At 41.7% G+C, this 16,741-nt stretch overlaps 1 protein-coding gene across 3 annotated transcripts in view; it reads left to right on the top strand.

Moving 5' to 3' along the window:
- Positions 1–312: 312 nt before the first annotated feature.
- The window catches only part of WASF3 (WASP family member 3), a 118,996-nt gene continuing 102,567 nt past the window's right edge, over positions 313–16,741 (top strand). For 2 of the 3 annotated variants that reach the window (XM_084876268.1, XM_084876267.1), the window contains exon 1: positions 315–444. The gene's annotated coding sequence lies outside the window, so the exon portion shown is untranslated. Of the gene's footprint in view, positions 445–16,741 lie in introns of all 3 variants that reach the window. The other variant, XM_084876266.1, reaches the window with a different exon arrangement.

Here is a 16,741-nt window from a genome sequence, read left to right as displayed (position 1 = left end):
GGCACGTCGTAAAGAGAGGTGATATAAATGCCCCTCCAGTAAACTTGGTCCCAAGTGGACCTACCTCCCACTCCGGTAAGGACACCGGCCAAACCCCATCCCGCGCCGGGGCGGAGGACGGAGGCACAGCCACCTTCACCACGGCTCCCCGCCCATCGGCGCCGAGGCTCGCGCCCCTGCCGCCTCCCCATTGGCCGAGCGGCTCGCCAATCCTGGCGAAGCGGCTGGTCAGCCGGCCCCGGTTGGCTGAGCCGGGCTGAGCCCCCTCCCGCGCCGCCAGGCCCCCGCCGGGAGGGGCGTGGCCGCGGCGGTGGCCCGGCCGGAGGCGGTGTCGCGGGCGCCGCTGCGTGCGGGCGGTGCGGCACGGGGCGCCGGACAGCCCGGCGCGGCGGGACCATGGAGCCCGGAGTGCGGCCCCGGCCCCGGCGGCGGCACCGCGGACAGGTGAGTGCGAGCTGCGGCCGCCCGGGCCGCCGGGTCCCGGCCCCTTTCCCGCTCGGCTCCGGGCCGCGCGGCTGCCCGGGGGATGGCGGGCGCGGGCCGGACGCCGCAGCCCCGCGGCCGAGTGAAGTTGCTGCATCGCGCCAGGCGCGCTCGTGCGGGCGGCGGGCCCACTGCGGGCCGCGGCGCAGCCCGGCGCCCTGCCCGGCGGCCCGGCTGCATCCTTCCCCCGGCTCCTGCGCCGCCGCGGCTTCCCGCCGTCGCGCCCCGGCCCGGCGGCCGTCTCCACGCGCGTCCCCCGCCCCCGGCCCTCCGGCCCCTGCGCTGCCCGCTGCCCGGTGCCCGCTGCCCGGTGCCCGGTGCCCGCTGCCCGGCTGCAGGTGGCGCCGGGGCCTCCGCTGACGCTCACGCACGACGCCCGGCTGCCTCCCCATCCCTCCGGTCCGGGACCTTCACATCCATCCCGGCCCCGCGCACCCGCGCCGGCGTCTGGCACAACCCGGGCGCCCCCCGGCCTCTGGGTCCGGTGCTCTCAGTCCTCGCTGTCGCCCTCCCCGGGCCCGGTGCCCCCCTCTCTGGGGCTGCGGACCCACGGAGCTCCCGGCCTCAGCAGCCTGGCTTGGCTTTCCGAGCGCGGGGACGGGGTCGGGCACCGGCGAGGGGCGCCTGCGGGGCCGGGAGAGGCTGCGCTTCCCTGAGCTCCGCCTGCGGGATCCTCCGCGGGAGGCTTGGCTGCCGGCGGCGGCGGCGGGGGCCGCAGGGGCCGCGACGCCGGGCTCTTAGCCTCCTCCGGGGCGGGGGGTGGGGGGGGGGTGGGTGGGTGGGGGGGGGGGGGCAGATTCAGCCTTTCTCTCCGCCGTTGGCACCAGGGCAACGGCGATTTCTCGGGCTGGCCTCTGCTAGAGCAGAGTGGAGAGCAGAGTTCCTAATTATTAAGAAACTAAGCTATGGGCGCGGGGATGAATAGGAGCATCTTATTCTCTTAAATGCAATTGGGTGGCACGGGGATTCTTTCTCACCTGGAGATTAATTTAAAAAAAAAACACAAAACACCGCAGTTACTGTCAGCAATAATTTTTTGAGTTTTTAGAAATACAATTAAAAGCCGGTTTTGCTTTGAAGCTATCCCAATCAAATGCACAATGGGCTATGAAATTTTAATGTAAGATTGGGGTCCATATTTTTAAGGGGAAGGGGCTAGCCATTTGAAATATTTTGCATCTTCACACTTGGGTTTGTCGAAAACTTAAAATGTCTGCTTCTTTATTAACGCTAAGTTCAAAGTGTTATAATTGACTTAGTTTTCTATTGCCTCTAGGGCAAATTCTATTGAAAGTTGGTTGCCTCTCTTGTGTATCAACTTTTCTAGTTGTGAAACAGTGTAGTGATTCTTTAAAGCTAGCTCTTTTATTTGCTTGATAGGTTAAACAAAAGAAAGCTGGGTTTGACCTTTCCCATAGGCAGTTCTTATTGTGTCTGGGTCTCCTTTCCATAGTGTCTGTGTAATACTCATTTTTTCCTTCATTTTTAAAGACCTTAATTTATATTCATGAAAGTTGTGTCTTTTCAGATGTTGAAAGCTCATTAGAATGGCAAGTTTGATTGACTATCTATTTACTGTCTGACCTGGATTCACTGTGAAAAGAAGCTTGTTCTAGAACTATATACATGTAAAAATTGTTCTTTCACTTCCAGTTGTTGACATGAGTTGCTTTATAGCATTGTTTTATCTGTTTGTTTAAAATTTTTGACCTAATAGCCAGTAATATGCTGCACTATTTTTTTTTTTAAATCCTGAAAATAAAGTTGCAACACACTTTGCTAAGTGGTCATGCCAACCCTGTAGCCTCCTCTCTGTATTCTTACTATGTCTGAGTAGACATACTTTATACTTACTCTGGAAACCTGCATGTGGCAAATATCCTTTTGGTTATTGGAATGTTTTTATTAAAACTGTTGCCATTGTAAGTATTGAGAGAATTTTCTAAACTAGTGGGCCAGTACTAGTGGTCTTCTTTTAGAGTTCCAAGAACTGTCTTTGAAGAAGGTTCACAGATCTCTCCCCCATATGGTGTTATCATAACATATTTTCTTGGGAGTGACTCCATTCATATGCCATGCAGACCTTTACTTAAATTCTCAGCTTCTCTTTCAGCCCCCCCCCCAGGTATCCTATATTCATTCCTCTTTAAAGCCAGATTTTCTTGGGACATGCTCTTGGGAATTTAGAACCAAATGCATTCTTCAGGGCTGTTTATTTATTTTACCCATTACTTAAACTTATGCTTATGATATAGGAATATTGTATACCAGTAATACATAAATAAGTAGTGCATATTGTAAAATAAGTTTAATATCACTTGTGATACATGGACTAAAAAGTCTCAGTTCCCTTTTTCTCTTCTTATTGTTGCCCTAGTCTTGTTTCTTTCTCCAGAGGTAGCCACACTTAATACAGTGGGTGTAGCCTTCTAGAATTTTTTTGGTAACCATTTTTATTCAGAAGCTATTCGGTGATTTTCTGCCAAGTACCAGGCACTACTTTAATACTGGGGTTTCGGAAGTAAGAGATGAGAGCTTTAATATGTTTATAGTCTGTGCAGTGAGTGCTGCGATAGACACGGGAGCATCGCCTGAATGACCTAATCCATTCATTCGCTTGCTCTGGTTATTCAGGAGACTCCGGAGTTTATCATATGTTCTGGGGATGCAGAGATAAGCAAGGCAGATACCTCTGTCCCCCCGGGTGAGCTTTCTGTTCAGCTCTGTTCTTGGACAAGATGTAACCATGGACTACAAAGCAGTGTATGCTAAGTGCTCTGAAAGGGGCCAGCCACAGGAGCTCAGAGGATGACTCCAGACCAGCGTAAGGGACTATTCAGAGAGATTTGAATAGCTTCCCAGAGAGGTCTGAGAAAAGGAATTGGTCAGAATCTGGGTAGAGAAGAGTGGACAAAGGCTTGTTCACGGTACATTGGAGCAACTGAAAACAAAGTGGCAAGGACAGGGAAGTGGCAGGAAGGACACAGGAGAAGGAACTAGTGGGAGCAGCAGCCATTTGTGGGGAAAGATGATTGCTTTAAGGTGCCTGTGGGACATAGTGTTCAGTTGGCATCTGGACTGGGCAGACATTTGAGAGTTCTTAGCACCATAGTTCCTAAATTACTTGCCGAGGTGCTACAGTGAGCTCACAGGGAAAATGCAGGATGTTAAATTGTTGAAAGAAAGCCAGCACTGTGTAACATCCGTCCAACCCTGTGGGAACTACTAGTTCAGAGTAGTTAGCAGTTTCTCCAATAGGTTGTACTATGTTCCTTTCAATGATGTTGTCTTTGTAAGCTGAGTTTTCAGTGGTTCCTGTTCCATGTGTGGGAATCAGTATGAAACAGGAAATGAAGGCAATGCTATCCAGTCTGAGAAATTGTGAGATGCTCAACACATGTATATATTCCATTAGTAAATACTTTATTAAAAATGAAATAAAAACGCTCATTTTTTTCTCTCAATTAAAGCGTCCTTTTCCCCCCAAATGGATATTAACTTGTTAGGATATAAATGCTTAGGTTATTTGAACTTATGTAGTGACCCCATTACTCAGTAGCCATTTCTTTTGCCCTGAGACACTAATGGTGTTCTGGTGTCTAGAAGCTCTGCCTTTGCTTGTTTGTTAATGGAGGTTTGCTGCTGGGGAGAGGAGTTATTCTAGAAGCATGGAGAGTGAGAAAGGAGTGATGTAGAGTGTGATCTGGGAACTCTTGTGTGTGAAAGGCAGGTAGGACAATAGGCTCCCAAACTGAGGCTAAGAAGGATGAAGCCGCATAAATGGTGTCTTGGAAGCCATGGTCCAGGAGAACCTCAGGCAGGAGGTCATTAGTATCAATAATATGGATGATGGCAATGGCAACACAGTGATGGGGACTAGAGCCAGATGTCCGGTTTGTAAGGGTTTAATAGTGAAGTGGGGCCAGTGCCTGTGGTGGTGGTGGTGGTGGTGCTGCTGTAGGAAGTTGGGTAAAGGGGGACTATTTTTATTTTTTTAAATGGAGGGATTTGGGTATATTAAAGAATACAAAAAAATTACAAAAAAAGAAAAAAGAAAAGAAAGAAAACAAAACAAAGGGAGAGGATGTTCTATACAATGGAATAGTGGTTTCAAAGTTGCCATTGGGGTGAGTCCTAGAATATTATTACTGATTTTGGCAAGAAGAGTCTCAGTGGAACCTTATGGCTGTGAATTAAAGAGTGAATGGTGCTCATCTGTAATACTTTCAACAATAAAGATAAAAATTTTAAAAAGTGAATGGCTGCAAGGAGTGTGGTGTGTGTGTGTGTGTGTGTGTGTGTGTGTGTGTGTGTGTAGCCAGCCAGGCAGTTTTTTCTAAAACTTGTTATTTTTGTAGTGACTTTATTTTCTTATTAAAAGTTAGTTTTAAAGATGCTTATTTCCTTCCTTTTTCAGGGCAGGCATGCTTTTCTTGGGACTGGCTGGTCCTTCTGAGAGTTGGGTCCTCTGGGCATGGCCTTGCCTTTTTCTAGGTCCTGGTGTCCTAGAGGTGGTGTCTGCCTGTGCCTCCTCGCTGCTGTCCTGTTCTTCGTTCTGTTCTCACCTTAGGCCAGTGTTGTTTGTTTGATTTTGTATCAGAGCCGGTCCTTCTATCTTAATAGATGTCTTTAGATTAGAATATTTTTCCACACTCAGGTTTTACCCTTACTCTCGGGAGCCAGCCCAGTTCTGTTTCTTCTTCCCTGGACCGGTGTCTCTTCTCTTTGAGGTGAGCTCTTTTGTTCTTTTTTTTTTCTTTAAATTTTAAACATTCCAAGTATCCAGGGCATTTTCTCATGCAATTGGCCTTGACTCTCAGCTCAGCACCTGGGATCATTTCTCAACTTTCCTCCCCCTTCCCACCAAAAATATTTTATTGATTTTTCACAGAGAGGAAGGGAGAGAGAGAGAAAGCTAGAAACGTCGATGAGAGGGAAACATCAACCAGCTGCCTCCTGCACACCCCCAACCGGGGATGTGCCCGCAACCAAGGTACATGCCCTTGCCTGGAATCGAACCTGGGACCCTTCAGTCCGCAGACCGACGCTCTACCACTGAGCCAAACTGGTTTCGCGCATTTCTCAACTTTTTACTTGTGAAATTTTTCCTTGGGCCTGTTCTTAAGGTGCCCTCTGATTTATAGGAACAGTGGTCTTGAAATTGATCTAAAGATGTCTTTTGTTGTTAATGTATTCTTGAACTTTTTCAGTGTTTTATCCATTTTAACTTTTTTTCCTTTCTTTTAGTTTTCACTTTATGTTCCTTTTTAGTCGGTCTTGAATACTTCCTTTTTCTACAATTGACAGCCATGTTGGATTTGCCATGCTGCAGCAGTGCCATTTTATTTTCGCTCACAGCACCCTCTCATTGAGTGCTGTTATCCACTTTGTGCACATGAACTGTTCACTGAAATTATATTGTAATATAAAATATGGGTGTGATTGACTGTGAACTAGAATCCATGTGGCCATATTTTATCAGTTAAATGGATGAAATGGTATGTTCTTTGCACATAGTCGGTCTTCAACAAATATTTTTTCATTGAATATGTTATATGTGTTGATTCATAACATATAATAAGTCCAATACTATCCCTAATTTAGGGAAGAGGTCTGAGTCATTTTGCCCTACTAATATCAGTTATTTTTTTCAACTGTCCCAATATGTATGTGACATATTTGTTTTTGTTTTTTGATGTTTTATTATGTAATCCTGTGTAAGGGTATTACCTTGGCAGGTTTCAGTTCTGAATTGGCTTTGTAATTCTTTGCTGGGCCATATTCTTTCCTCAGTTTAGAATTAATGCTTATGGAGAGCCTCATGGATTTAAATTGCTCCTTGTGGTGCATGGGAGAAACAGTGTCTAAACACAAGGAGAAAGTATCTAGTCCAGTTTGATGGATGACATTAACCAGAGAAAGAGCAACTTATACGTACTTATGTTGTCTGTTTTGAGAGAGGCTGTTACATAGCTGAGAGGGAGGAGGGACATACTTTCTATTCTTCAAAAGTAAGATTTTAATTTATTTGGGGGAATTGTAATACATTTCATTATGTAATCAACCCTGTAGAATTTAAAGCTTATACAGTATTGGTTCTTGGTTTTTCCATAGTATTTGTCCCCCCTCCCCCCCCCCTTTTTTTTTTTTTACATCTTCTAGAGTTAAGTTTTCTGTTGTTGTTGTTGTTTTATTTAAAAATCAGAAATACACAGAAATGCTCAAATTTCCCAGTCACCTGTTCAGATTTTAATTGTACACTTGCAAATACCATTGTTTCCAAAGGTGTTACTAAAATGTGAATCATTCTTTGAGATTTCCCAGGGAGGAAGATTATTAAGATGTATTCCTTTTTTAAAGTTGGCATTATAATTTTGAATGGTTACAAGGCTTATTGGTGATAATGAAGTTTGTACCTGAGCCTGAGCCATAATTAAATTTTTCTTAGCTTCTGTGCTGTTTGTTCATGGTGTTACATAGGCTAATTAAATAAGTCTTCCGTTTCTGACACTCAACTCTTTTAAAAAATCATGGAAACAACAAAACCTCAGGACATCATTTGAAAAAATTGTTTAGGGATTAGGCATTAGAGAGTTTAGAACAGAAAATTTCTTTTAAGCTACATTTATGGTTACATATTCTTGCTAGACAGGAATTTAAATTGGTGGTTTCATTTCTTAGACTACTTGCTTTCTAATGATTATTATATTTCATTGAGATGAAATTTATTGCCATGCATTTTAACATTTATTCAGATTGGTTCTTTCTCTTTTGGACACCAATATAACTTAGATCAACTGTGTATCAGTGACAGTTACAAATAGTTTTGTTTAGATGGAATATGTACTTTCTCCAAATTTTTATTGTTCCAGTTGCTTATGATTTTATTGAGCTCAAACAGTGAAGTCTTATCTCTCTTGTCCTTCATTAAATAAATATTTGAATTAGTTTATGGAAATATTCATAATAATAAAGCTGAATATAAACAATGAGAATCAAAATCATATGGAGATCAGGAATTAAAAGAATAAAACCTATACTTTCAATGATGCTGAAGCCTGCCAGGTCAGTGTTTTACATGTAGTGGGCTAACTTTATTAAATTAAAGTTTCTAGTGACTTAGCACAAGAAACATCTATTTCTCACCACATTGAAGGTCAGTGTTGGGGTTCTGGTGGGGTGATCTTCCACAGGGCCCTTCAGGTAGTCAGGCTATTTTTTTTTTTTTTAACCTTGTGAATTAGCATCCTAAAGGAAGGGGGAACCTGCCCAGGTGACCTGGTGGGTAGGGAAAGAGAGCAAAGTCCTGTTTTTTATTGCTAATTTTCACCCGAGGGTATTTTTCCATTAATTTTTTAGGGAGAGTGGAAAGGAGGGGGAGAGAAACATCGATGTGAAAGAAACATATTGATTGTTGCCTCCCATACACACCCTGATTGGGGCTGGGATCGGGCCTGCAACCAAGGCATGTGCCTTTGACTAGGATCAAACCTGGGATCCTTCAGTCTAGGCTGATGCTCTATCCACTGAGCCAAACTGGCCAGGGACTGTGAGAAGTTCTATGGGCCCCTGGCTGTACTCAGACATGGCCTCACTTAACTTACTTTAGGCTAAAAAATGTAGTCTAGCTGGGGACCCCGGAGAAGAGAGCATATGGACAACAGGTACATAACCAGTCTGCCGCAGGCTGATGGGAACTTGGCCGAGTGTCCCGATGGCCCAACTGAAAGGGACTCTGCATTTGTCGTTTTCACCGTCCATAACAAACACGCTAGTTTCTCTTCCTTAACATGTCCTATGACTTCACATTTGGGGCTTCTATTGGGTTACATTAAAAACTAGTGGGTGATGTGCTCAGTGACATTATTACAACACCTAGAACAGTGGTCCTAATGAGACTGATTATTGTAATGTCCTTATATAAAGTTAAATACATCTTAAAAATTATCTGCAGAGGGTCAAACTAGCACTGTCTATATACTTTCTTGTGACAAGAATTGTATATTCTTCAGCCACTCAGGAATATAATTAATATCAAATGGATTTTTTGGTAAAAGATGTATAAAAGCTAGCTAGTTTGAATTACTTTTTTCTGATGAACTTGGAGTGCTGGTATTGTATGTTGCCAGTTAAAGGTAGCTTTGAGACTAGGAACAGAGACGTGATTGATTAACTCAGTTAATGTACTGTGTGCCAAGCTTGTTTTAGAACAAGGGCTGGTGAACTTCTAGAACAAGGCCTATGGCCACATCTTGACTTTTGCCTGATTTTATAAAGAAAATTGTGTTAGAACACAGAATGCCCATTCATTCATATATTGGCTGTGGCTGCCTTCCTACTACAAGGCATCGTTGAGTAGAGTTGAATGGTTGGGTCAGGGACTGTCTAACCTGCAAAGTATAAAATAGTTATTTGACTCTTCACAGCAGAAATTCCTGACCTGTATTCTAGAGGATGAATTTCAGCCTTTTCTTATGGAGATCACATTCTAGTGGGGGAGAAAGATAATAAACAACATTAATATATGTCATATGTCATAATGGCTATAAAGAAAATAGAGCAAGCAAGGGAAGAGAGTGCCAGGGACTGCTATTTTTGACAGTGTGGGCAGGGAAGGGAAGGCATTTCTGATGTGATATTTGAAAGAACCTTTATGGGGGAAGGAACAGCAAGTGCAAAGACCTTTAGGGTATAAGGAGGACAGCATGAGTGTGTGTGTGTGTGTGTGTGTGTGTGTGTGTGTGAGATCATCCTATATAATAAAAGAGAAACATGTAAATTGACTATACCTCCTTTATGCCCACCAGCCAATCAGGAGTGAATACGCAAATTGACCCGACAAAGATGGTGGGTTAGTTTGCATACACAGGTACTAGGCAGAGAGCAGAGCAGGAGAGCCAGTGGAGAGTGGAGTGGCCTGGGGAAATTGGCTCCCCAAGCTGCCAGACGGAGAGCAGAGAAGGAGAGCTGGCGGCTTGGAGGACTTGGCAGAATGGGAGGCCTTGGGAGGGAGACAGAGCAGGAAGGGGAAACCAATAACGCTGGGAGCACCAGGAATTCTGGGAATATTAATTCTGGTGGCAGATGGATCTGCTAGATCAGTGGTGCTGGTCTGTTGACTAATGAGTTTGCCAACCACTGTCCTAGACACTAGAGCTAAGTGAGCCTGGAGCAAGTTACTGTTGTGGTGGGGGATGGAGGGAAAGCAAAGGTGAGAGACATAAGTAAAATCAGAGTGTCTAGGAAAAATTAAAGGGAAGATATCGTAAAACTTCCAGGAAATCTCTACCAATGAAACAAAGAAAAAAAGTTTATTAATCTGTGAGTAACAAGTCAAACTGGGTTGGGGTCTCAGACAATTCGCTCATATGGTTGCAAAGACAGACAGAAACTCCCGGATTGGGGAGGGCTCCCCTGAGGGCTTCCAAATTGGAGAGGGTGCAGGTTGGGCTGAGGGACCAACACCCCCCTCCCCATGCCCCCCATGCCCTGCACGAATCTTCGTGCACTGGGCCCCTAGTAGAGTAATAAAGGGCCGACCATGTGGGGCCCCATAGACTGTAGTGGCACTTTGCATTTTATTTTGAGATGGAAAGCCATTGCAAGGTTTTGAGCAGAGAAGTGATTTATCCTTTGATTTAGATTTTAAAAGGATCAACAGGAATGCTGGGTAGAGAATATATTGGAGATGACAAGAGTAGAAGGAACACATGTCCACATGCTTGGCAGGACTAGATGTTGAGGATATCAAGATGAGTCAAATGGTTCCTGTGTTTGAGAGGCTGACAGTGCACTAGCTGAGAATAAAAGCAAAAAGGTCACTGTGGTATACTGTGACCAGTGGAAAAGCAAAAGGTGCCTTGGGCCCTAGCTGGTTTGGCTCAGTGGATAGAGTGTCAGCCTGTGGACTGAAGGGTCCCAGGTTCGATTCTGGTCAAGGGCACATGCTCGGGTTGCGGGCTTGATTCCCAGCAGGGGCCGTGCAGGAGGCAGCTAATCAATGATCCCTCTCATCATAATTGTCTATCTCACTCTCCCTATCTGAAATATATATGTATATATAAATATATATATATATACATATATATATATATATATATATATATATATATATATATATATATATATTTTAAAGGTGCATTGGGATTGCACAGGAGGATGCCTGATCTAAACTGGCATGTGAGCCTGACCCAAGAAAATGGAGAAAACTAATCCATACCTGGCCATTCTATAACTGAGCTTTGGGATTCTTAGTAGGACCACATAAACGGACACTCTGTCTAATCATCAAAGATTCTACCACAGAGCAGAAGTACGGTGGATTTCAGATTATAATGAGAGCTTTACGGAGCATTGTGGAAGAATGGTTCTAAGATGGCATCAAGGCCCAATGGGATTCAGGGTAGGGGGCACTGAAGGGGTGGGGGTGATGCCCTCTTGCCAGAGAGGAGGATTGGTTTGGACAAATAAGTACCATTCGGCTGTAGAAAAGTCTCAGTGATTTGTACATAGAATATATTGCAGAGCATTACTAACTTTTCCCAGGAGCCAAGCAGCATAAATTAGTTGTAAAATGTATCTCTGAGGAATTAAGCAAATTGATCTGCTGTCTGGAATTATTGGATATGATCCAGTTAGAGTATGGAGGAAACCTATAAAGTGATTTTTTTTTTGAGAGATGATATTAAGCCATTTTGGTTAATAATTAGTGCCATTTTTATTAGTGTAAAGAGTATTTTATTGGTGATTCACCTTTCTGTTTTCAATAATAGAGTGTCTAGATCATCCAAAGTAATTTTAGTGATTATAATACAGGCTTTAAAAGAAATAGATACATTCATAATCATAGAGGGAGTTTTTTGGTTTTTTTTTACACTATCTTTGTAACTGAATGAAATTTAGTAAGTATATATAGGATTTGAACAACACAATTAATGAACTTGCTTTGTTTATCTAGACATCGCCCCTATAGCCACAGAATATACATTCTTTTCCAGTGTTAGTTGATTTCACCCAGCCTTCTGGGCAAAAGCAAGAATCAGTATATTTCAGAGGACTGAAAGCAAACAGAATTTGGTTCTCTAAGTTAAACTAAAATCAATAGCAAAATGAAACTAGCAAATCTTTTCTGAATAACTCATGGGTCAAAGATCTATTATAGTGAGAATTCAAAAATTGAGAAAGTTTCATCAGAGTTAATATAAAAATATTGTATATCAAATTTGGGGGGTATAGTGAAAGTCATACTGAGAGGAAAGTTTATAGCTTTAAATACATGTTAGGAAAAAAAAAAAGACTGAAAAAAATTCAGTGATCTGAGCATCCATCTCACGAAGACAGGGAAAATGACAACAACACCACCCCAGCAAACTAATCCTAGAGGTACTAGATGGACATTATAAAAGAAGTTAATAAAATAGAAAAAAATACACTAGGAAACATCTACAGTGCTAGCTGTTCTTTTGAAAAGACCAATGGCATAAATAAATTTGGTGAGATAAATAAGTTTCAAAAACTCGTATGTACAAGTAACCAAAATTAGGAATGAAAAAGGAAACATCACATGAGACCCTGCCAATATTAAAGGTATGGTTCTTTTTTCTTTTTGTAGAGTAGTTCTTTAAAAGCTTTTTCTATTTCTTCTGGGGAAATTAGTTAGTTTAGTGTTCTATTTCTGCTGGGGACCATTTTGGTAAACTGTGCTTTCCTAAAAAATTAACCATTTTATCTAGGTTTTAAAATGTATTTGCACTGAGAGGGGAACCAAGATGGCGGCCTAGGTAAGTGCATAAATTGCCATCTCGCACGCACAACAATCTGAAAACAACAACTAAGAGACAGAACAGACATCATCCAAAACCACAGGAAAGCTGGCTGAGTGGGAAATCTACAACTGGAAAGAAGGAGAGAGGCTCATGGATCAGGGGAGCTGAGGTAGGGAGACGTGCACACAGAGAGGAAGGGCGGCCAAGTGCCTGGTGGTGGGAGGGGAAAGGAAGCCCCCGACTGCACTGAACCCCAGCCCTGGCCGAAACCCCTTGGACCCAGGCTCATACGGGTAGAGTCTGGACTCTAGAGAAAGGCACCTCGAGACTCGGAGACTGGGAGACTCGGGGGATCTGGGAGCCACAGCGGGCAGGGTCTAGAGTGCACAGAGACTGCGGAAGTTGCTGCAGTCTCTCCATAGTGGAAAGAGTCGAAATCTCCTGACTGCACTGACTCCCAGTTTAGACTGCACTGAGCACTGAAACCCAGTTCTGGGCGAGCCCCTGGAGCACCCACGCTCTTACAAGGGGAATCTAGACTGTCAGGCGGAAACTCGGGAGCGAGGGCAGAGGTCTGAGGCCCATGTACAAGGGCAGGACTGACGGAAAGCCAAGACTGTTGGCTCAGCCCTGAGACTGCCCCATCCAAGCTGAGCTCCGGGGATTTTGCAGTTTTGCAAGTCTGATCCTATAATAACGTCTCCAATACAAAAGGTATCCTGGTGTAGACACAGCTGATATGCACATCCAATTGGCCTGGAGGTCAATTACTCCCAGTGATACCAACAACAATCAAGACTTAACTACAACAAGGCTGTACACACAGTCCACAAAGGGGTGCACCAAGAGTGTGTACCTCAGGTAACTGGGGAGGCTGACCTAACGGCCCATATAAGACACTAAACATACAAAGCCACCCTACCAACTCAGGGAAGCAGCGAAAATGAGGAGACAAGGAGACATATCTCAAACGAAAAAGATGGAGGAGAACAAAAGACTGGATATAGAGTTCAAAACCACGGTTATAAGGATTTTCAAGAATTTCCCGGAAAAGGCCGATAAATTCAACGAGACCCTTGAGGATATGAAAAAGGACCAACTAGAAATTAAACATACACTGACTGAAATAAAAAATATTATACAGAGACCCAACAGCAGACTAGAGGAACACAAGAATTAAGTCAAAGATTTGGAATACAAGGAGGCAAAGAACACCTCCGGAGAAGCAAGAAGAGAAGAGAATCCAGAAAGTCGAAGATAGTGTAAGGAGCCTCTGGGACAACTTCAAGCGTACCATCAGAATTATGAGGGTGCCAGAAGAAGAGAGAAAGCAAGATCCTGAAAGCCTATTTGAAGAAATAATGTCAGAAAACTTCCCCCACCTGGTGAAAGAAATAGACTTACAAGTCCAGGAAGCGCACAGAACCCCAAACAAAAGGAATCCAAAGAGGACCACACCAAGACACATCATAATTAAAATGCCAAGGGCAGAAGACAAAGAGAGAATCTTACAAGTAGCAAGAGAAAAACAACTACCTATAAGGGAACACCCATACGATTGTCAGCTGATTTTCCAACAGAAACTATGCAGGCCAGATGGGATTGGCAAGAAAATATTTAAAGTGATAAATAGCAAGAACCTACAACTAAGATAACTCTACCCAGCAAACTCTACTTATTCAGAATTGAAGGGCAGATAAAGAGCTTCACAGACAAGAAAAAGCTAAAGGAGTTCATCACCACCAAGCCAGTATTGAAATGCTGAAAGATATTCTTTAAGAAGAGGAAGAAGAAGAAAAAAGAAAAGATAAAAATTATGGTCAACAAATACATATATATCAACAAGTGAATTAAAAATCTGAGGAACAATAAACTGGTGAATATAATAGAATCAGGGGCAAAGAAAGGGAGTGGATTGATAATTATCAAGGGGAAAAGGGTGTGGGGGTGCAGGAAGAGACTGGTCTAAAATCGTACACCTATGGATGAGGACAATAGGGGGGAGGTAAGGGCAGAGGGTGGGGTGGGAACCGGGAGGAAGGGAGCTATGGGGGGAGGGGGGGAAGAAACAATTGTAATGATCTGAGCAATAAAGATTTATTAAATTAAAAAAGTGTATTTGCATTGTGTATGCAGAGTAGTCTTATATTTTATATATCATATATCATATCTTTTTTATATTTGTGTATTTGCTTCTTTTTTCTTTGATAGAATTTGTGTGTGCTTTGTTTACTTCAGTATTTTTTATTGTGGTAAAAATAAGTAATATAAAATTGACCATATTAACCATTTTAAGTGTACTATTCTGTGGTATTAAGTACATTTACATTGTTGTACAACCACCATCACATTCTTCTCCAGAACTTTTTCATCTTCCAATACTGAAATTCTGTATCGTTCCAGCCCCGTTCCCCCAGTGACTGACAACCGTTATTTACTTTCTGTTATGAATTTGACTAGTACTCTAGTTATCTCAAAAGACGGATTCAGGTTTTTTTTAAGAACCAGGATTTTTATTAATTTGATGTGTTCTCTATAAACATGAATTTCTGTTTGTATCTATAATTGTACCTTTGTGCTTTCTTTTGGTTTACTCTGTTCTTTTTCTAGCTTTTTGAGTTAGGAATATAATTCAGGTATTTACTTAAAAAAATGATATAGGTGTTTAGAGCTCTGAATTTTTTTCTGATTATTACTTAAAATTATTCTAGGGGCTCCAATATATAGCATTTTCATTATTCCTACTTTTCAGAAATTTTGTGATTTGTGTACATATTCCCTTTCATTAAAGAGTTTCAATTTTCAGCTGGAAAGACTTTTGTATTTAATTTCTAGTGTGTCTTTTAATTTTGTAAATTTTATTGATACAGGAAAGTCTACCGATCAGAAATATAGAGCTTGGTGAAATTTCGCAAAATGCATTTACCTGTGAAACTAGCACCCAGAAGTTAACAGTTCCCACTTTGAGTCATGATCACCCCACTCTCAAAGCAACTTATGTGGACTTCTAACATTGATAAGTTTTGCCCAATTTTGAATTTAGATCATTATTACATATGGTTTTGTATTTAGATCTTTTGTTCAACAATTTTGTTAAATTCATCCATGTTGTTGCAAGTACTCATGTCATTCATTCTTTTTGCTGTATAATATTTCATTGGGTGATTATACAGTTCTTTTGTATAATCTCTTCTTTGGTGGGTATTTATATTGTTTCCAATGTGTTTTTTTTTATTTCTAGTTTTCTCCCCATTGTCATTAGAGAATATTGGTTGCAACATTTCTGTTTTATATTAATGATTTCGTTGTGCCTTAATATAGCATTTTTTAAATGTTTGTTTATTATTAGAGTATAGTGTTCAATATATGTCCAAAAAAATCTTACTAGTTATATTGTTAGATCATTTATATCTTTACTTAATTCTCCCCCCGCCCCCCTTGAATTCTCATGCTGAGTGGGGTGTGTGTCTTATTTATTTATTCTTGGATTGGCTATAGGTTTATAGATATTAACTTATTTTTCTTTGTGAAATGGAGCTTTTAGCATTTGTCTTTTGAATACTTTTTGCTTAAATTTTATTTTGTCTGGTATGATTGCAACCTAAGTGTTCCATTTGCATGAGAGGTATTTATTAATCCCTTTATTTTTAGCCTTTTTGAATCAATGCATTTTTAAGTATATTCTATATAGAAACTATAGCCAATCTAAGAATAAATAAATAAGACACACACACCACTCAGCATGAGAATTCAAGGGGGGGGGAGAGAATTAAGTAAAGATATAAATGATCTAACAATATAACTAGTAAGGTTTTTTGGACATATATTGAACACTATAATAATGAACAAACATTTAAAAAATGCTATATTAAGGCACAACAAAATCATTAATATAAAACAGAAATGTTGCACAAATATCCTAAGCAAGTTTGAAAATCTTTAAATAGGCAAGTTAAGTTCATTCACATTGTTATATATGATATGTTTGTTTTCTCTTTTGTCATTTTAGAATTACTATCTGTATTATACTTACTATGCTTATTATTAGGTGTGTTTTACTTGAGTTAAAAAATACTTCTTTTGAAAAGTAGGAAGGGCTAAATTTTTCAGTGATTACATTTCCGTTATATACCTTCGTTATTGCCTTTAATCCTCTTTCCACTTTTAAACCTATCCTTTTAACATCGGCAACTGTCATTCTTTGGTTCTCCCCTTTTACTTATACAATACTCAGTGATTTTATTTTCTCTTTTCTCTCTTCCTGTTATTTTAGTTGTATTTTTCTGCTTTGTAAGAACTTATTTACATACTTATTTTTATGGAAAAATAAGCCCAGTCTTATTTTTAATTCTGCAATTAAACACATAAACTGCTTACTTATTCATTAGTCCTTTTGCTGAAATTTCTTCAGTCATCCATTGCTTAAATGGAATTAATGCCCTCATGCATCTATTGAAGGTAGCGGATTTACATCTTTCCTATGCATCTAGAAT

This window comes from Pipistrellus hanaki (genome assembly GCF_964339955.1).
Source record: "Pipistrellus hanaki genome assembly, chromosome: 3".
Lineage (NCBI taxonomy): Eukaryota > Metazoa > Chordata > Mammalia > Chiroptera > Vespertilionidae > Pipistrellus > Pipistrellus hanaki.
Note: the sequence above shows the minus strand (reverse complement) of the source record. Positions and strands in the feature narration are given on the sequence as shown.